The sequence below is a fragment of the Nomascus leucogenys genome, chromosome 11 (assembly GCF_006542625.1).
Source record: "Nomascus leucogenys isolate Asia chromosome 11, Asia_NLE_v1, whole genome shotgun sequence".
Classification (NCBI taxonomy): Eukaryota; Metazoa; Chordata; class Mammalia; order Primates; family Hylobatidae; genus Nomascus; species Nomascus leucogenys.
This window is the reverse complement of record NC_044391.1, coordinates 12017112-12039620: the sequence shown is the minus strand read 5'-3', so window position 1 is coordinate 12039620 and position 22509 is coordinate 12017112.

The window sequence follows — 22509 nt, the reverse complement described above, 5'->3', positions numbered from 1 at the left end:
CCCCCGCCTTCAGTCCCAGTGGGGCAGGGTGGAAGGGTCCAGGGAGATACTGTGCATTCAATGTGTTTTTTATTGCAGCTGGGAATCTGAGCTTGGGAATTTACTGCTTTTATTGTAAGTAGTAGGCAATCCTACTTTTTGAGTGGATAGGTTACCTCACCACTCAAGATTGCTGGCTGCAAATTCAACCCAGAAAATGGTAAGGAATGGTCAAAGCCTTGTATTTGGCATAACTGGCAAGAAGTAGAGGGAGTTCAGGGCCCATGGAAGATCAACATTTACTACAGATAAAATAAAATAAATGAAACATAATATTTATTTGTAAATGAAAACTAAATACATTTTAACCTTAAAAGCCACAGGAGATTTTACAGATAAAAACTAACATTTTGAGTACATAAACATTTAACGTTTTCAATGTGTCTGAACAACTGAATTTATTTTAATATGAAAACAAAATATATTAAAGATTTTAATAACTTTAATTTATTTGGAACTAATTCAAATTGGTATGATAAGCCCCCAGCATTACAAAAGATAAGTGGATAAAGGATATAAATTAGTAGTTTATGAAAGGGCTTCTAATGACTAGAAATATTTAAAAATAGTTCAATATTTCAATTTTAATTTCAAGTATACAAAAGGTAATATTTTTATTTAACAAACTAACTTTTCTTAAGGAAAACGCCCAGTGTTGGTGAGGTTTCTGAGAAAACACTTTCACATAGTACTTTTCTTTTTTTTTTTTTTTTTTTTTTTTGAGACGGAGTCTCGTTCTGTCGCCCAGGCTGGAGTGCAGTGGCGCAATCTCGGCTCACTGCAAGCTCCGCCTCCCGGGTTCACGCCATTCTCCTGCCTCAGCCTCTCCGAGTAGCTGGGACTACAGGCGCCCGCCACCACGCCCGGCTAATTTTTTGTATTTTTAGTAGAGACGGGGTTTCACCATGTTAGCCAGGATGGTCTCGATCTCCTGACCTCGTGATCCGCCCGCCTCGGCCTCCCAAAGTGCTGGGATTACAAGCGTGAGCCACCGCGCCTGGCCCACATAGTACTTTTCAGTACAACTTTTCTGGAACTTGCAAATGGTTATCAAAAGGTTTATAATGATTATGTTACTTAATGCAGTAATTTATTTCAAGTAATCTACCTTAACAATTTATCATAGAATAAGTATTAAATATATTTATTATATGAATTTTTGGTGCACTTGCAAATTCTATTTGAAAAGTGGCAAATGATAAATAAATGCATAGCTCCCAAAGAAATCTGAAAATGAGATACATATTTATTGTCAAAAAATTCAGTTAGAAATTACATATAAAGAGAAAAATTTGAAACAGACTTAAATTACCAGTAGGGAAATGAGTTTTAAGATAAAGGCTTATATAGGAGTAGAATATTTCTGTCACAAAGAAAGTGCTTTTTGCAAATAGTCTACATTTTAAGTAGGAAAAAGAAGACTAAAAAACGGCATACGCAATGTGATTTGTATTTTTTTTAAAAAATAGACACCTAGATAAAAGCAAAACAAGAACTATAATGAAAATTTTAAAATTATTACCTCTTGGCAGTGGGAGTTTACAGAGATTTCTTTTGTTACCTTATGCTTTCCAAATATTCCAATAACATGATGTGATTCATACCATATTTAATTATGTATCATCATGTAATTGTTTTTATAAATTTTACTGAGATTTTTTAAAAATTAACTTTAAAGGTATATAAAATTATTTTAAAGTACCATTCAAATGTTAAAATAATTTTAAAAATATTTTAAAATGTTATTCTGAAATATCAAAAACTTTGATATTGAAAAAGTCGAAAAATAAGAGTTGAAATATGCTTCCAAGAACATGACAACTAAATTTAATATTGAATGCTGGATGGAATTCTGGGACTGAAAATGGATATTAGATAGAAAGGAAAGAAATCTGAACGAAGTGTAGACTTCTATTTATGACAGTGTATTAATATTGGTTTATTAGTTGTGGCTAATATAGTTGTGACTAATGATAATATAAGTTGCTAAAAACAAGAAAAAATTGAGTACGGAGTATTTGGGAAGTCTTGGCACTATCTTTACAACTTTTCTTTTGTTTTTATTTTAAGTTCCAGGGTACATGTGCAGGATGTGCAGGTTTGTTACATAGGTAAACATGTGCCATGGTGGTTTGCTGCACCCATCATCAACCTATCACCTATAAATCAAAAAGTATTATAAAATGACCCATTCATTTAAACAAATGCTTCCAAGGGGTCTTAGAACACCTTGTGCACCACTTTGTGCTGCTATAACAGGGTACAAAAGACTGTGTAAATTGTAAAAAACAGGCATTTATTCTCTGACAGTTCTGAAGTGTGGGAAGTCCAAGATCAAGGCAGCAGCATGAACTGAAGTCCTTCTAGCTGCACTCTCACATAGTGGAAGATAGAAGAGCAAGAAAAGAACTTTGTGTCCTCCCATGGCAGAAAAACAGAAGAGAGAAAACCCACTTTCACAAGCTCTTTTTGAGATAGGAATAGCACTGGATAGTCTCAGGAGGATGGAAAAACCCAAACAGCAGCAAAAACAAGAAAAAGACAGAGAAACCACAGGATTACAGAAAACCCAAAGTAGGAGAGAGAAAACAGCTAATATCACAGTCAGGGTGACATGTGCACGACACTTCCAAACAAACCCAAATAAAGGAGAAAGGAATCAGTAACCAGGCATCCTTGAAATCCCCTCTTTTTCCAAAATACCTAATGATTATTCTACCTCCAAATTAAAGAAACACCCATAAAGCAGGAACGCTGGGTGGTCACAGTAGAAGTAGGAAAATACCAGGCAGCAATTTCACCTAGCAGCAAGACAGGAGCTATTAAAATTAGCTATAAGGACAAGGATGGGTCTGGGCTGATAAGACCCTAACAAACAGGATAGGGGCTAAGCAGCTGAGACTGGCTGGGTCCAATGTGGCATTGGATTTGACCAATGTCCTACCCCAAACCTAACTGTAGACTAATTACCATACTAAATCACACACCCACCAGTACTATGACAGATCTGAGCATACCCATATTTAGTATAAAAATAGGTGGCACCCAAATTCTAAAAAAACTGTACCCTTTTCCTGGAAAAGCTCATGATTATTCCATCCCCTAATTAAAAGAGCCCATAAAATTAGAAATTCAAACTCCATTGAGCACAACTCGTTCTCACGAACATGTGCACACTTCTCTCTTAACTGTACACTTTCACTCTGCAATAGAAGCTTCTTGCCTTTCACTTCCTTCTGAGTGTTCCCTGAATTCTTTCTCGTGATGTTGTCAAGAACCTGGACACTGGATGGGGTGAGGGTCTCATCTGCATCCGGAGACCCACCTAAGCCCGCCAGCCACATCTCCATCGTGGCACTCAAGAGAGTGGAGCCCTCCCATTAGTCCCCACCTCCCAAAACTGTTACACTGGGGATTAAATTTCCAGCATATGAATCTCGAAGTACACAAGGTAAGTCTCAACATTCATAAGCATTGTAAATGGATTATTTAATGTTGAAAAAAGTAATGCATGCATATGGTATATAATTGCAACAGTACAAATAAGATCTATCTCTGTCATTTCTACAAATACACTAATTTTCTTCTAATTTATGTGTATCTACCTGACGCACTAAAGCTCTGAGAATCATGAATCATTTCAAAAAAATAAAAGCTAAATTCTTGTGTCTACTCACCAGAGAGCCTTCTGAACAATAAGAAGCAGTTTGATTAAGAATTCTAAATGTGGGTATAAGCAGATTCATCTAAGTTGTAGTTGTGGGATCTTAAACCAAACCTACTACTAAGCCCTCTCCAGAAGACAAGAAAACAGAAATTAACTAGTGTGTTGCTAACCAAGGATACTATAATAAAACTATAATAAAAATAAAAAATGTTTTAAGTATGCTAAATATCTTAGCAAGCAATTCTTTGCCTGATCTCTAAATTTCCTAGTGTAGAGGACTTGTGGGCTCTGTACAACCATATCTACTTGTTGAGTATTTTGATGCCTTCCTGTGACTACTCACTTTTTAAAGATTGTATTGGCCAATGTGGAAAGACAAGAAAAGCAAATGCAAAGGATGGCTATTTACATTGAATTAACAGCAGCAATAATGATCTAACTTCCTTAGACTAGATACTGTGACCGTCTTTAGATGTTTCATTTGATGACTGCAGAGATCATGCATATGGAAATTGTTGTTATTATCTCTGAAGTGGATAAAGTAGCAAGCATTTTGGAAGACTGGATGTGAAAACAGAGATGCAGTTAAACCAGGAGAGACAAGTGCAAGAAAAGATTAGGACTTACTCAAAGTAGTAATCAGTTATCAGCCCCAAGCAGATTCAGCTAATGAGTGCCTTCAACCACTAAAATGAGATTCATTGTTTAAGAATTGTCCTGGGTCATCATAGGAGACTATCAATAGTTGAGATTTGGGAGCTAAACATAAGCTTATTCAGAAGCAGTGTGGACTGCATTAAAATTTGATTCTATCTAATAATGCTATGATAAGTGAAAAGCCTCATTTGACTTTCTTTTCTGTTTTGAGCTTTCTCTGTGTGTGTGTGTCTTAAGCATCTGCAATGTAAATAAAAGAATCATAATACACATCATCCCCAGAATCTGTTTTTCCTAGCATGCTCTGCAATAGTTTAGTAGAATTACTGTTACGGAATAGTTTATCCATAATACTCAGAATGTAACTTCTGTTTCTCTGCTTAGCAGCAAAACATCAGTTGAATGTCCAAAATATATGGTAGTACATTTTGCTCATTTAAAAAAGAATGATGCATACCATTTTCTGAAATTTTCTATAGCACTTATTTTTGTTTCACTCGATTTCTAATGATTCTAGTGGTTTTCTTCCCCAATTTTTGTTTTTGCTTTTGTTTTCACTCATCTAACATTGGTGAAGGATCAAGGAATATGACAAAAAGCTATAATAAACATACATTTTCGTTCCCCCTCCTGCACACACACAAAAATCACACATAGCCTGCCATTCTGCCCATCTGCTATTCTGCCTAGTTATCTGTGATCAATAAATAGATCAATAAACAAAAAGTAACCTTATTGATGTACTTACATTATAAGCATCAAAATAAATGCAAAACCTGCCACAAGAGAATAACAAAACACTATTACATTTTTTAGAAGAAGCCATTACATCCTCATGAAATGATCTGTGGTTTCAGAAGGTTATTTGAATCAGTTGCATAGTCTTAAATATTATTCTAGTGTTTTATTTTTTCTTTTGTTTTTATTTTAATTTCTAAAACAATGCTTCTGTAAAGCAACTATGTGAATGGGGCTTGCACACCTCCAACACTGGGAGCGTGACTGACCTAGGACCCAGCATCTTTACTCTGAAAGTCATTGTTGAGTATGGATGCGCTGTTCCCAGCCAATGACTGAAGGCAGCAGGGATCCTAAGACAGGTCCAGTCTTGGGAGACAAGGAACTCCACGGACCAGCAAGATGCCTCATAGCCTCCCCAAGGCCTTGCTGAACTTGTCTGCAACTGTACAACCTTTTATTTCATGGCCCAGTGAAAGACAAGATTTTTTTTTCTTCAATTTCTGCTTGGAGTCAATTAATATTTGCTCATATGATTAACATATTTGGTTTAGGTTCTGGCATCATATCTTATGTAATGCTTTCTCTTTTTACTTTTTCCCCTTAATCTTTATTGTATTATCCTTGTATGTGTGTGTGTGTATTTTGATAATTGAAAGGTTTGTATATTCATTTTAGTAGTGACTTTTATGGCGATTCTCATTTCTCATCCTACATTTTAAATTCAGGTTTATGACTTGTTGCTACCATTTACTGGCTCTGCAGTCTTCGTCAGGTAGGTTACTCGATCCATTTAGACGTTAGTTTTCTCAATGAAACATGGAAATGAAGATATCTTCATTTATTGGTTAATAAGAAAATTAAGTGGCAACATATATGATATACATGCTAAATTAAAGGACACTTTTTCATTGCTTTTTCCTTCTGTTCATGTAAGATTTAGAGAATAAATAAAGTATTCCATATCAAATATTAGTTTGAAAAATGAACTAAACATAATTTGAATCTGTTACAAATTCCAAGCAGGTATAAGAAATACAAAATATTTTTATCTTAGAAGATTTATTTCTTATTACCTGAATAGCTTTGAACTGTATTGAGCACATCTTTATCTGATTAATTATAACATTTAAAAAATCTGGGATTTGGAAAAATGTGCAAAACAAACTAAATATGACTAAGATCTTAGGCATTTATTTTTAAAAATGATCTCACAAATGCTTTGTAAGACAGGTCTGCATGGTTCATGCCTACCAGAGCCCTTCTTTCTGCTGAAGTCTTTTCTTCTGCCCAAATGATGATGTTCAACTGTGTGCAGCTAGTGAAGTTATATTCAAGCAGCTTTCCATCTGCTTCAGTGTTTTGAGGAAACTTCCTTACATGATCTAACTTCAAGCAATCTTCTGCTCTATAACAGAAGGCTGTTAATGTTGATGAAATGGCTTATTAACACGGTGCAGCCACATCTGGCCATCAGGTGCTCAAACTCTACTTCCTCTTTCTATCTTTATCTGTCAGTACCACACTGTCTATTCTCCCAGAAAATACAATCTCTTTCTATTGTTGCAGCTGTCTGATTAGAGCCCTTCAATAAAACATTGTATTAAGAAGAGGAAGGAAATTAACTATTAAGTCTAATTTAAATGCTCTGGCATTTGCAAACATATCATTATATTACATTCTAATAAAACTTCTGCAACAGTTTAATGAGCTTGAAACGCTCCTTCACTAAGCATGATGTTCTGTGCGGAAATAATCTCACAAAAGGGTGTTAAGTTCTGCCTTTTTCTGGCTTCTCTCTCCTGTTTCCCTGCCCTGTAAATTCTAGCCACATTGACCTCCACTCTGGGTATCTCTTCAACCCAGATCACCAGGTTTTGTTTAGATTCCACCTGTCTGTACCGTGGACAGAAGTTTCCAGACAGTGAACTGTGGCAATCCCAGGGTTGACATCACTCCCTTTCCCTCAGGGTCACTGTTCTGTGCTGTCTGTTGTCCAATGTGTCAGACCAAAAATTAGATTGTATATTTCATCTCATTCTTTTATTTTTTTTTTTAAGATAGGTATGCAACACCAGTCCTGGCTACTCCTTCATGGAGAGAAGTGAATTGAGAATTGACATCGTTTTAACTATAGCAATTTCCTAACATAAGTTAGGATTATACATACAGAACAGACTGTAAATGTTATAAGCCCAGATTATGTACAAATTATATAAATAAGAGAAAAAGGAAGGAAGGTAGAAGTGGAATGAGATCATTTCCCTTATGTTTTATTGCAAGAGTTAAACATCAATTAAGTCATATATGAGACAATTGAAGTTAAAAAGGTGACCAAGCAATCAACATAATTAACTAAAATTGGGATGTTCAGAGAGGGAAGAGGTGGAGAGGAAAGACAATATATTAGTTTCGTCATTGTTTACGGTGAGGATGCAATCAATAGTGTATAAATAAATAGAAAAACTAATACAAATCAAGTACTCATATATTGGGAAACATGATGTGCTGACCTAGTCATAAATTCTGAAATATCTGTGTAAGAACAAAGTATACAAGAGAGATTATAAGAGAAAGAAGACATGGATGGCACATGTGGAGGGAGAGATTGCATAGCGGGACACATTCTGAAGAGTGAGGTAGCCTCCACTGGGGAGGACAGAGCCCATCCTGGCTACCAAGCCTGATTGGGGAGCGGCTAGTGATAACAGGGAAGGTCTGGAAGGCCTGACTTGGAGATGTATGTAGGGAAATGGCAGAGAGTTAAACCTTCCCTGGACAAGAGACTGAGCCTCAGAAAAGCCAACAAACATGCCCAAGTTATATTGAGGATTCAAATTCAGGTCTGCTTAGCTCCAGTGAACTTGTTCTCTCAGCCATAGCATATCATCTGCCAACATGAAAGATGTTGTGCCTTACACATATGTAATATACTGTGTATAACAATGCATTATTTCATCCCCTCCATCCAACCACTCTAAAAATCAACATCAGACGATCCCTGAGGGAAGGAGAAGTGTCACAGAAGAAAAAAAAAAAATAGCAGAAACAGACCTTAAATTCACTACATCTAGCACTTTTTTCATTTTCATGGCCATTGCTACCCTACTCCATTTAGATATTATAATTTCTCCATTTTCCCCTTCGATAGCCTACAAATTGGACTCACTGCCTCCGGAAATCTTACTCCCAATAATATTACACACACATAATCCGTTACAGCACCTACAAGTTTTTACGAGTACTTTTCTTTCACATAAACATGAACTAACTCCTTGGTTAGCTATGTAGGACCCATTAGATACATATTGTCACTTCATTTCTCTTTTTCTCCCTAATTTTTTACATGAAAATGATGCTTCAGATGCTCTAAATTACTTACTGAAATTATATTTTGTATGCCCATTTTCCACATCTTGCTTAATCAATTCTCTTTGCCTGGCATGTTTCCTCCTATTTTTGTCTCTGAGGCTATTGCTGATTCTCAAGGTATAAAGAATCCCTGGCTGGGCACGGTGGCTCACACCTGTAGTCCCAGCACTTCGGGAGGCCGAGGCAGGCAGATCTCTTGAGATCACGAGTTGGAGATCAGCCTAGGCAACATGGTGAAACCCCGTCTCTACGAAAAACACAAAAATTAGCCAGGTGTGGTGGTACACGCCTGTGGTCCCGGCTACTCTACTCCAGAGGCTGAGGCTGCAGTGAGCCATGATCACACAACTGTACTCCAGCCTGTGCGACAGAACAAGACCCTGTCTCAACAACAACAAAAAATCCTTCTTCATTCTTTGAGATACTCTTCTCATTTGGAAAGCATGGCATAATATAGAATTTAAAAAGAACAATACGTATTGACTTAGAAAATAATGTGTACATATACTTATGTATGCACATATATTTATGAAATATATAGGTTTCATCTATATATAAATCTATAATATATAATGAAATATATAAATATTTTATTAATGACAATATATCATACATATAATCTTAATTTATTTTAAAATATTATATTTTACATTTGAGAAGGCTCTGATTAGTGATGAGTGCCAATTTCCTTGATTTACCTTATTATTTGAGAATATTTAACCATACATTACTACGTTAGTATTAAACATTCTATGAAATATTTAGTAGAATGAGGACTTTTTTCCACACAAAATGGGAATTTTATAAAATTCATAGTATTTATAAGTATTAATAATATGCAATAGTAAGATGAAGCAGCAGATGGAGCTATAGAACTTACTAGTATACATTACTCTTCCTTCTCCAGGCACTTTCTATTGCTGCCTTTGAAGTAACTGGGGATTCGAGATACACAAACACATATTTTTCCTATTCCCTGAAACTTCAGCTTATATGAGTGTATTATGCATGCAACATAGGAGTCTGTCATTTCCAAATTAATGGATAGGTTATATTCAATCTTTTAAAAAAACTATATTATTAGTAAACAGAGATTATTAGTGATTACATATATCTTATTAAAAATAAAAATCATTCAATGACGCTTGTTACAGCACAGTAAGGACAACTTCATTCAGGATCTATGCGATAGGTATAGGAATCACTGCAATGGGATTTTGTAGTAGGGGAGAAGAGATTGGGCTCAACTCTGGATACAGTACAGGCAAGTGGGAATTTATGGCCAAGGAGCTGTGTGGGAGTCAGGGGAAGGAAAATTCCCAAGAGGAAATATCAGGGGTAAGGGGGATTCCTGATAAACTAATCTAACAGGATTCTTGCTGATTACAGGCCAAGGTGATCAGAACTTACCTGGAGGATGGAGGATGAGGAATCTGATTAGACACAGACATTGAGAGTGATCAGATACTAAAGGCAGGGGATTCTTGCTAAAATGACTTAACAGGGTTCTTGCTAAAACTGGATTTTACAAGGAAGTAAGTGCACATATGGGGCTAAGAAAAGGTCTAGAAGCCTGACTAAAGTTTGGTCAAGCAAAGAATCCTTATGAATTTCAGCAACATTTATGCCTTAATGATGTTAATATACTGTGTTGTACATTTTGAAAATGAAACACATATAAAAATATCCAATGGTTGTTTTACTATTAATTTTTTAAGCTACACCTAGTATTTACCTGACTAGGTATCACTCAAGAGAAAGTCAATCCACATATTATGAATATCACATACTCAGCTCATATCCCAACTTATCTCCAACAATTCATTCTTGAAGCCTTCTTTGATTTACCCTTCTGGAGGCAAAGCTAGTTGTTGTTCTTAAGTGATCTATTTTCATCAATTATTGAAATTGATAATTTAATTTTCTATCCTGCTGGCCTCTGAACTTTATATCCATAGTCCCTGGCACAGAGCCTGGCATGTGGCTTGTACTCAGTAAACACTAGCTTCACTGAATAATAAGAGACATGTATTTGGAGTCTAGGAAGAAGCAATGAAAGAAACCAGGAACTCTAGATAAAGCAAAGGAAATGCAAGAGAAGTAAAGAGACGAAGGGGCTGGGCGTGATCGCACATGCCTGCAATTCCAGCACTTTGGGAAGCCAAGGCGGGTGATTGCTTGAGATCGGGAGTTTGAGACCAGCCTGCCCAACATGGTGAGATTCTGTCTCCACTAAAAATACAAAAGATTAGCTAGGCATGGTGGCATGAGCCTGTAGTCCCAGCTACTGGGGAGGTTGAGGCATGAGAATTGCTTGAATTCAGGGGCCAGAGGTTGCAGTAAGCCGAGATAGTGCCAGTGCACTCCAGCTTGGGTGACAGAGAGAGACTGTCAAAGAAAAAAGACAGAAAGTAAAGTGATGAAAAATGATGGCAGGTTTGTAAGTGCCTCATTTACACCCAAGAGTGACATTATCTTTGGTTAATAGAAATAGGATTGGCAGCTTGGAGTAATTCCAGACCAGTTTTGAGGCTGTATTAGTCAGGGTTCTCTAGAGGGACAGATCTAATAGGATAGGATAGATGTGTATATGAAGGGGAGTTTACTAAGGAGTATTGACTCACACGATCACACAAGTCCCACAGTAAGCCATCTGCAAGCTGAGGAGCAAGGAAGCCAGTTCCATTCCTAAAACCTCAAAAGACGGGATGCCAACAGTGCAGCCTTCAGTCTGTGGCCAAAGGCCCAAGAGCACCTGGGAAACCACTGATGTAATACCAAGAGTCCAAAAGCTGAAGAACTTGGAATGTGGTGTTCAAGGGCAGAAATCATCCGGCACGGGAGAATTATGAAGGCTGGAAGACTCACTGTCTGTTCATTCCACTCTCTTCTACCTGCTTTATTCTTGCCATGCTGGCAGCTGATTAGATGGTGCCAGCCCCCCCCACCATACACACACACACACACACACACACACACACACACACACCAGATTGAAGGTGGGTCTGCCTCTCCCAGTCCACTGACTCAAATATTAATCTCCTTTGGCAACACCCTCACAGACACACCAGGAACAAAACTTTGCATCCTTCAATCCAATGAAGTTGACATTCAATATTAACCATCACAGAGGCCATCATAATACTTCAGAGAGACACATTTATGCCAGTTAATATCAATGGTCAGGCAATTTACTTAAATAAATGAAACAGGACTGATAAGGACTATGGAAAACTGAGAGCACATATCACATCTAAGGAGATGGCATCTACTCAGTTCCTGAAGCTCATTGGTTTGTAGGAATGTGGCAGTATTCTAGATCTTCTAACCCTATAGTGGGAACCAAAAATAATAATCTTACAATTATATGAATTGGTAGTTAATTTTACATTTTAAAGCCTATATTTGTTTTAAACAAATTATGCCCGTACATTTGACCTTTCTCAAAAACAATTTGCTTTTCCTTGACTCAACTAGGGTAATGACAGTAATGGTGGAGAGGCAGTGGTGGATTCCAGAAACAACTGGGAAGCAGATTGGATAGAAATTAACAACTGTGATATACACACGGAGAGGCATAGAAATATACATTTATAGCTTTAGTTATGCAATATTTGAATGCAGTTGTTCGTCTGAGCAATGGCAATTTTTCTATCTTGTTATTCCATCTTTACCTACTCCCTAATTTGTTTTAAGCCACATATTTTAAAAAAGTTCCTAAAGTTTTATTTTAATGGTTGTCTCTCTCTTTATTCTATTTATTTAACATATATATGTTAATATATGTTCCTTTATTATAAAAGTAATACATGCTCCTTGACTGTTTAAAGATATAAGGAAAATCTCTCCTTCTACCCAACTTTTTTTCCACAGAAATAACCACAATTAAGAACTTGGTTTATATCATTTCAAACTCTCATTTATAAATTTAAAACCCATTAAATACATAGATATATGCACTATACTGTTTTGTATATAGTTGCTCTGTTTTTATAAAGGTGAAAAAATTGTTTGAGTGTATGTGTATTTTTTTAAATTAATCAATTTTTTCTAAGTTTGTTTTTCCATAATTTATTGGGGTACAGGTGGTATTTGGTTACACGAGTAAATTCTTTAGTGGTGATTTGTGAGATTTTGGTGCACCCATCACCTGAGCAGTATACACTGCACTATACTTGTAGTCTTTTATCTCTTGCCCCCCCAACTCTTACCCCCAAATCCCCAAAGTCCACTTTATCATTCTTATGCCTTTGCATCCTCATAGCTTAGATCCCATATATCAGTAAGAACCTATGATGTTTTGTTTTCTATTCCTGAGTTACTTCACTTAGAATAATAGTCTTCAATCTCATCCAGGTCATGGCAAATGCTGTTAATTCATTCTTTTTGATGGCTGTGCAGTATTCCACCATATATTTACACCACAGTTTCTTTATCCACTCATTGATTGATGGGCATTTGGGCTGGTTCCATGATTTTGCAATTGTGAATTGTGCTGCTATAAACATGCATGTGAAAGTATCTTTTTCCAATAGTGACTTGTTTTCCCTCTGGCTAGATACCCAGTAGTGGGACTGCAGGATCAAATAGTAGTTCTACTTTTAGTTCTTTAAGGAACCACCACGCTGTTTCCATAGTAGTTGTACTAGTTTGCATTCCCACCAGCAATGTAGAAGTGTTCTCTGTTCACCATATCCATGACAACATCTACTGTTTTATGATTTTTTGATTATGGCCATTCTTGCAGTAGTAAGGTGATATTGCATTGTGGTTTTGACTTGCATTTCCCTGATCATTAGTGATGCTGAGCATTTTTTCATATGTTTGTTGGCCATTTGTATATGTTCTTTTGAGAATTGTCTGTTCATGTCCTTAACCCACTTTTTGATGGGATTGTTTGCTTTTTTCTTACTTATTTGTTTGAGTTCGTTGTAGATTCTGGATATTAGTCCTTTGTCAGATGTATAGATTGGGAAGATTTTTCTCCCATTCTGTGAGTTGTCTGTTTACTCTGCTGACTGCTCCTTTTGCCATACAAAAAACTCTTTAGTTTAATTTGCTCTTAGTTATTTATCTTCGTTTTTATTGCATTTGCTTTTGGGTACTTGGTCATGAAATCCTGCCTAAGCCAATGTTTAGAAGGGTTTTTCCAATGTTATCATCTAGAATTTTTATAGTTTCAGGTCTTAAGTTTAAGTCCTTAATCCATCTTGAGTTGATTTTTGTCTAAGGTGAGAGATGAGGATCCAGTTTCATTCTCCTACATGTGGCTAGCCACTTATCACAGCACCATTAGTTGAAAAGGGTGTCCTTTCCCCGCTTTAGGTTTTTGTTTGCTTTGTCAAAGGTCAATTGGCCGTAAGCATTTGGGTTGATTTCTGAGTTCTCTATTTTGTTCCATTAGTCTATGTGCCTACTTTTATACCAGTACCATGCTGTTTTGGTGACTATAGTCACCAAACCAGTATAGTTTGAAATCAGGTAGTGTGATATCTCCAGATTTGTTATTTTTTGCTTAGTCTTGCTTTGGCTATGTGGGATCTTTTTTGGTTCTATATGAATTTTAGAATTGTTTTTTATAAGTCTGTGAAGAATTATGGTGGTATTTTGATGGGGATTGCATTGAATTTGTAGATTGCTGTTGGCAGTATGGTCATTTTCACAATATTGATTCTATTTTAAAAGGGGTGGAGTTCTTGATTTGATTCTCTGCTTGGTTGCTGTTGGTGTATAGAAGAGCTACTGATTTGTGTACATTAATCTTGTATCTGGAAACTCTGCTGAATTCTTTTATCAGTTCTAGGAGCTTTCTGGAGGAGTCTTTAGGATTTTCAAGGTAAGTGATCATATTGTCAGCAAACAGTGACAGTTTGACTTCCTCTTTACTGATTTGGATGCCCTTTATTTCTTTCTCTTGTCTGATTGCTCTGGCTAGGACTTCTGGTACTATGTTGAAGATGAGTGGTGAGAGTTGGCATTCTTGTCTTGTTCCACTTCTCAGTGGGAATGCTTTCAGCTTTTCCCCATTCAGTATTATGTTGGCTGTGGGTTTGTCATAGATGGCTTTTACTGCATTAAGGTATGTCTCTTGTATACCAATTTTGCTGAGAGTTTTAATCATACAGGGATACTGGATTTTGTCAAATGCTTTTTATGCATCTATTGAGATGATCATGTGATTTTTGTTTTTAATTCTGTTTATGTGGTGTATCACATTTATTGACTTGTGTATGTTAAACCATCCCTGCATCCATGGTATGAAACCCACATGATCATGGTGGATTATCTCTTTGATATGTTGTTGGATTTGGTTAGCTAATATTTTGTTAAGGATTTTAGTATCTATGTTAATCAAGGATATTGGTCTGCAGTTTTCTTTTTTGGTTATGTCCTTTCCTGGTTTTGGTATTAGGGCAATGCTGGCTTCCTAGAATGAATTAGGGAGGGTTCCTTCTTTCTCTATCTTGTTGAATAGTGTCAAAAGTATTGGTACCAATTCTTCTTTGAATATCTGGTAGAATTCTGCTGTGAATCCATCTGGTCCTGGACTTTTTTTGTTGGCAGTTTTTTTTTTTTTTGAGACGGAGTCTCGCTCTGTCGCCCAGGCTGGAGTGCAGTGGTGCAATCTCGGCTCACTGCAAGCTCCGCCTCCCGGGTTCATGCCATTCTCCTGCCTCAGCCTCTCCCAGTAGCTGGGACTACAGGCGCCCGCCACCACGCCCGGCTAATTTTTTGTATTTTTTAGTAGAGACGGGGTTTCACCGTGGTCTCGATCTCCTGACCTCGTGATCCGCCTGCCTCGACCTCCCAAAGTGCGGGGATTACAAGCATGAGCCACCGTGCCCGGCCTTTTGTTGGTAGTTTTTAAATTACCATTTCAATCTTGCTGCTTGTTATTGGTCTTTTCAGGGTGTCTATTTCTTCCTGATTCAAGCTAGGAGGGTTGTATTTTTTCCAGGAATGTATCCGTCTCTTCTAGGTTTTCTAGCTTTTGTGCATAAAGGTGTTCATAGTAACCTAGAATGATCTTTTATATTTCAATGGTGTCAGTTGTAATATCTTCTGTTTCATTTCTTTGTGAGGTTATTTGGATTTTCTCTCTTCTTTTCTTGGCTAATCTTGCCAATGGTCTATCAATTTTATTTATGTTTTCCTTTTGTTTCATTTATCTTTTATATTTCTTTGTTTCAATTTCATTTAGCTCTGCTCTGATGTTGGTTATTTTCTTTCTTCTGCTGGGTTTGGGTTTGGTTTGTTCTTGTTCCCCTAGTTCCTTGAGGTGTGACCTTAGAATGCCAATTTGTGCACTTTCAGTGTTTTTGATGCAGGCATTTAGGGCTATGAATGTTCCTCTTAGCACTGCCTTTGCTGTATCTCAGAGGTTTTGATAGGTTGTGTCATTATTGCTGTTCAGTTCAAGGAATTTTTAAATGTCCATTTTGATTTCATTTTTGACCCAATGCTCATTTAGGAGCAGGTTATTTAATTTCCATGTATTTACATGGCTTAGGAGTTGATTTTCAGTTATATTCCACTGTGATCTGAGAGAGTACTTGATATAATTTCAATTTTCTTAAATTTATTGAGGCTCGTTTTGTGGCCTATCATATGGTCTATCTTGGAGAAAGTTCCATGTGCTGTTGAACAGAATGTGTATTCTGTGGTTGTTGGATGAAATGTTCTGTATATATCTGTTAAGTCCATTTGTTCCAACGTATAGTTTAAATCCATTGTTTCTTTGTTGACTTTCTGTCTTAATAACCTGTCTACTGCTGTCAGTGGAGTATTGAAGTCCCCCACTATTATTGTGTTGCTGTCTATTTCATTTCTTAGGTCTATTAGTAATTGTTTTATAAATTTGGGAACTCCGGTGCTAGGTGCATATATGTTTAGGATTTGTGGTATTTTCCTGTTGGACAAGGCTTTTTACCATTATATAATGTCCCTCTTTGTCTCTTTTAACTGCTGTTCCTTTAAAGTTTGTTTTTTTCTGATATAAAAATAGCTACCCCAGCTAGTTTTTGGTGTCCATTTGCATGAAATGCCTTTTTCTACCCCTTTACTTTAAGTTTATGTGAGTCCTTATGTGTTAGGTGAGTCTCCTGAAGGCACCAGATAGTTGCTTGGTGAGTTATTATCCATTCTGCAGTTCTGTATCTTTTAAGTAAGCATTTAGGCCACTTACATTCAATGTTAGTATTGAAATGTGATGTACCGTTGTATTCATTGTGCTCTTTGTTGCCTGTGTACTTTGGGTTTTTTTGTTTTTTGTTTTTGCTTTTTTAACTTTTATTTTTGTTTTATAGGTCCTGTGTGATTTATGCTTTAAACAGGTTCTGTTTTGTTGTGTTTCCAGTATTTGTTTCAAGATTCAGAGCTTCTTTTAGCAGTTCTTGTAGTGGTGGTTTGGTAATGGCAAATTATTTCAGCATTTGTTTGTCTGAAAAAGATTGTATCTTTCCTTCATATATGATGCTTAGTTTCACTGGATACAAAATTCTTGGCTTATAATTGTTTTGTTTGAGGAGGCTAAAGATAGGGCCCCAATCCCTTCTAGCTTATAGGGTTTCTGCTGAGAAATCTGCTGTTAATCTAATAGGTTTTCCTTTATATGTTACCTGGGGCTTCTGTCTCACAGCTCTTAAGATTCTTTCCTTCATCTTAACTTTGGATAACCTGATGACAATGTGCCTAGGCAAAGATCATTTTGTGATGAATTTCCTGGGTGTTCATTGTGCTTATTCTTTGTGGATGTCTAAGTCTCTAGGAAGGCTGGGGAAGTTTTCCTCGATTATTCCCTCAAATATATTTTCCAAGCTTTTAGAATTCTCTTCTTCCTTAGGAACACCAATTATTTTTAGGTTTGGTCGTTTAACATAATCCCAGACTTCTTGGAGGCTTTGTTCATATTTTCTTATTCTTTATTCTTTGTCTTTGTTGGATTCAGTTAATTCGAAGACCTTGTCTTCGAGCTCTGAATTTCTTTCTCCTATTTGTTCAGTTCTATTGCTGAGACTTTCTAGAGCATTTCACATTTCTAAAAGTGTGTCCAAAGTTTCCTGAACTTTTGATTGTTTTTTCTTTAAGCTATCTATTTCCTTGAATATTTCTCCCTTCACTTCTTGTATTATACTTTGGATTCCCTTGCATTGGGCTTTGCCTTTATCTGGTTCCTCCCTGATTAGCTCAATAACTAACCTCCTGAATTCTATTTCAGGTAAATCAGGGATTTCTTCTTGGTTTGGATCTCTTGCTGGTGAACGTTTGTGATTTTTTTGAGGGTGTTGAAGAGTCTTATTTTGTCATATTGCCAGGGTTGGTTTTCTGGCTCCTTCTCATTTGGGTCGGCTCTGTCAGAGGGAACATCTAGGGCTAAGGGCTGTTGTTCAGATTCTTTTGTCCCACAGGGTGTTCCATTGATGTAGTACTCTCCCCCTTTTACTATGGATGTGGCTTCCCATGAGTGGAACTACAGCGATTGTTGTTTCTCTTCTGGGTCTAGCCACCGAGAGAGTCTATCCAGCTCTGGGCTGGTACTGGGGGCTGTCTGCACAGAGTCCTGTGATGTGAACTGTCTATGGGTCTCTCAGCCTTGGATATCAGTGCCTGTTCTGGTTGAGGTGGCAGGGAGGTGGGTGCAATGGACTCCATGAGGGTTCTTAGCTTTGGCAGTTTAATGCTCTATTTTTGTGCTGTTTGGCCTCCTGCCAGGAGGTGGCACTTTCCAGAGAGCATCAGCTGTGGTAGTATGGGGAGGAACCGGTGGTGGGTGGGGCCCTAGAACTTCCAAGATTATATGCCCTTTGTCTTCACTACCAGTATTTTTTAAATAGCATATTATAATATGGTTCTGCATTTTTTTTCAAAGATCCCCCTCCACTATACATACATTTAACTTTTTGAAAATGAAATATACATAACTTGGAAGAACAAAAGTTAGGAAAATATATAAAACAATTCAGGCATTTCTGCTTAATCAGCAGAATGTTTCTGACTCAGAGTAGACAAGAAATGCCTTTCCATTTTCTTTGTTTCCTCCATTGGTCTTAGTTCATAAGACCACTCAGTGCCATTTTTAGTGAGTTCTTCCAACACTAAGTTTGGTCTAGTAGTTGAAGAATGTATGTTTTGTAAAAACACTGTCCTTATATAGAAATTAACTAATTTACTCAGGGCTGTTGTTTCCATCATAACACATTCCTGAGAGATTTTTACAGATGAGGTTCATTATAAGTAAATTTAGATCTACACACTGGCTTTAGAACCTAACTCTCTGCTAAGATACAACTGTATCGTACATTTCCACCTAACTTTTTATCAGCAAAATATTACTCTAGTTCATCGATTTGAAGATGCATTCACTGATTCCTTATGTACATACATTTATTGGGAAGGACAAGTTTCCTCCATTTTCATTCTTTTTAAGGAATATCTTACCTATTCTAAGTAATTATTCTTCAAGATAAATTTTACTATTAATTTTCAAGAAAACAAATTAACTTTATTAGAATTCTGAATGCAAATGAGTTACAATTAATAATTATTTTTGTACTGTTTATTGAGTTTCTTCTTTGTGCCAAGTATTCATGGAATTCATTTAAATCTCATAATTCTCCAAAGTAAACATTATATTGTTATGATCAATATTATAAAAACGAGAATATTGTGACTCTGAACTGTTATGTTTCATTTCCAGAGTTATACAGCAAGTGAGCATTAAAGCTAAGACTTCAAGCTAGACTTTAAACCCCCCAACCTAAACCTAAGCCTTGCTTCCTATTTGATTTTTATATGACATATATTATCTTTTGATTTGAATTTGGGGATAATAATATCTTTATAATAAGAATCTTCCCAACCAAGAGTACATCTATGTCTCTTCTTGTGTTCAAGTAATTATATTCATAATAATAATGTAATATATGTTATTAAGGTATTGTGGTTTTCTATACTATCCACATGCATTTATTCACCATTTAGATATTTGTGTCTATTTTTTAAAGGCAGGATCTCACTCTGTCACCCAGGTGCAGTGGTGCGATCATAACTCACTGTAGCCTGGAACAGAAGATAGATGCAACAGTTATCTTCCTGCCTCAGCCTCCTGAGTAGCTAAGACTACAAGTGCCATACCTGGCTAATATTTTAATTTTACTGTTACTTTTTGTACAGACAGGGCCTCACTCTGTTGCCCAGGCTGGTCTAGAACTCCTGGCCTCAAACCATCCTCCAGCCTCAACCTCCCAAAAGTGCTGGGATTACAGTGTGAACCACCATGACCAGCCTAAGTATGTTTTTATATATCATCACTTCATGGCTCCTTTCATCATTTCATTGACCATGTTTTAGCTTCAAATATAGATTGGCTTCAGAAATAAAGTACTATAAATAGCACTGAATTTAGTTTGTGTAGCAAAAAAAGCTAAGTTGTCCTCAAAACAAAGATGTGTTAAGATATAAGCAGACAAAATAGAGAAGTTAGTACAATTTTAAATGTTGCTAAATATTTATGTATAGATGGATTGATCATATTTTAAATTTTCCCCAAGGAGACGTATAAATAAAGTGCTCCAAACAACGTATTTCCTAGTTAGAAAACACAGCCAGTTTATCCCAGTCTTGTGATGCCCAGTTCCTCCCCACCACCATCATATAGCAGATGAAGGTAAATACGAATCCCTCACAGGGAGTAGATGCAACAGAGAACTTTAACAACACAGTGGCCACTAGGGAGCACATTCAGCTTTCTTATCAGGGACACTGCACTTAGTTCTGCTGTCAGTTTCAAATTTAAGGGCCCTCTTTGATGGTTAAAGAATTTTGAAATCAGTAACAATTACTAAAATAGTTAAAAGGTTTATATTTGTTATTAGAAGGGCACTGCATGCTTTTTTTGATGTACAGGAAAAAAGAAGCAAAATCCAAAAGCAATTTTTACTAATATTTGACAAATGTTGTCAGTCTCATATAAAACTATGTTCGTAGGGCACATATATTTTTGAGTTTGTTTTAATGTGCTTAATTTTATGACCTAAGAATTTTCATAGCATTAAAATTTTTGATTAAATCTATTTTGTCTTTTTAAAAGTATTCTATCTTATAGCTACAGTTATGTGGTGCCTAAACTTCCCATGAATATTGGACATTTATGCTGCTTCTGATTTTTTTTAATAGAAACCATGCTCTAAAAAGTGTACTGTGAGAGCAAAAGTGCAGGTAGACCTAGATTCATTTCTCAACTATGACAATTAGCATTTGAAATGTGGGGCTAGTTATTAACACCTGTAAGTGTCAAGGTTTTTACCTTAAAATAGTAGGTAATAGCATCTAATGGCAATTGCTATTGATTTAGCGAGTAAAACACATAGAGAAGAAAGAACTTAGCATACAGGAAATACTAAATACATACTCCCTGATATATAATGTATTATTGTTGTGATTTTTGTATATGAATCTGCATTTAAGATTATTCTTCTAAAACACATTTCTGAAAGCAGGCATGCTCATTCAAAAGTTATTGATCCCAATTTACAAATTGCTTTCCAAAATAGTTGATCAATTTTTAAACTTGAAGTGTTTTTCTAATTTTAGGTTTCTTCATTAATATAAAAACAGTAACTATTTAGCGAATCACGTGATTTTAACATTGAAATTAACATTGTCTTTAGATGTACAAATAGAGCATGTGCATTAGAAAGCATTATGTGCATCTGATTCTGATTTCATCTTTTTTTCTAAACCAGAAAATCTGAGTTTCACAAAGTCTGTCAAGTATTTTATGTGTATATACATACATCTCATTTTCCTGAGTAGGGGGAATAACACTCCTTGTAAATTTCAGGAAGCTCTGTGTCTCAAGAGAGGTAAAGAGCCCCAAGCCAAAACCCAGCCTTCCTAAAATATTGGGCCTGCTGATCTGCTTGAAGAACTTCAAATATGCCTTGTTTCTCTGGGACAAATATGCTAACCAGTGTAAATATATAATGTTAACTTTTTTCCTATTTCCTTTGGCTGATATTTTCTGTAACCTCTTCTAAAAACTAAAAGAGTTGTAACATCTATTAGGTAATACGTTGTATGATGACAATATTACTATTTTAAAGTTTACTTTAAATATGACTAGTGATTTTAAAATTAGTTCCATCTACCTACATTTAGTACACATGCATTCCATTCATAATGTACTCAAAATGTTGTATTCATTCATGTTGGAGACATGTCTGAAACTTCTTGGCCTTTTGACTAATTACATCTAATTAGAAGATACATGGCCAGGCGCGGTGGCTCACGCCTGTAATCCCAGCACTTTGGGAGGCCGAGGCGGGCAGATCACGAGGTCAGGAGATCGAGACCATCCTGGCTAACACAGTGAAACCCCGTCTCTACTAAAAATACAAAAAATTAGCCAGGCGAGGTGGCGGGCGCCTGTAGTCCCAGCTACTCGGGAGGGTGAGGCAGGAGAATGGCGTGATCCCTGGGGGACGGAGCCTGCAGTGAGCCGAGATCGCGCCGCTGCACTCCAGCCTGGGCGACAGCGAGACTCTGTCTCAAAAAAAAAAAAAAAAAAAAAAGAAGATACATTGAAATATATAGCAAAATAGAGTTTACATTTCTCCTTTTTGGGAAGTTTCCAACTATATATTACAAAGAGCTAATCAAGAGCCAATTTCTTGAAGGTGCAATATAATTACTGTTTGACTTCTCTGTACATATCTATGTCCAGAAAGCAGCAAGCCTTGAGAGGTGAATATATTTTGGGCACTTAGAAAATGATAGGTAAACAAGTAAATGAAAATAAATAAACCATATGAAGTTAATCTTATATTTGTGCCTTGAAAAAAAAGCCTTCAAATAGGAGAGCTTTTGATTGAGTTATTTATATAAAACTCTTAAGAAGTACAATCACTTTCAAGAGAAAGATGTGGTTTCCCTTAAAATCATTTTCCTTAACCTTCATTCTCCCAGGGGCTTTATGGATTTTAGATAAGAATTTCAGCTATGTTGATGTGAAAGCTGCTTATGAAAGAGCCAGAGTA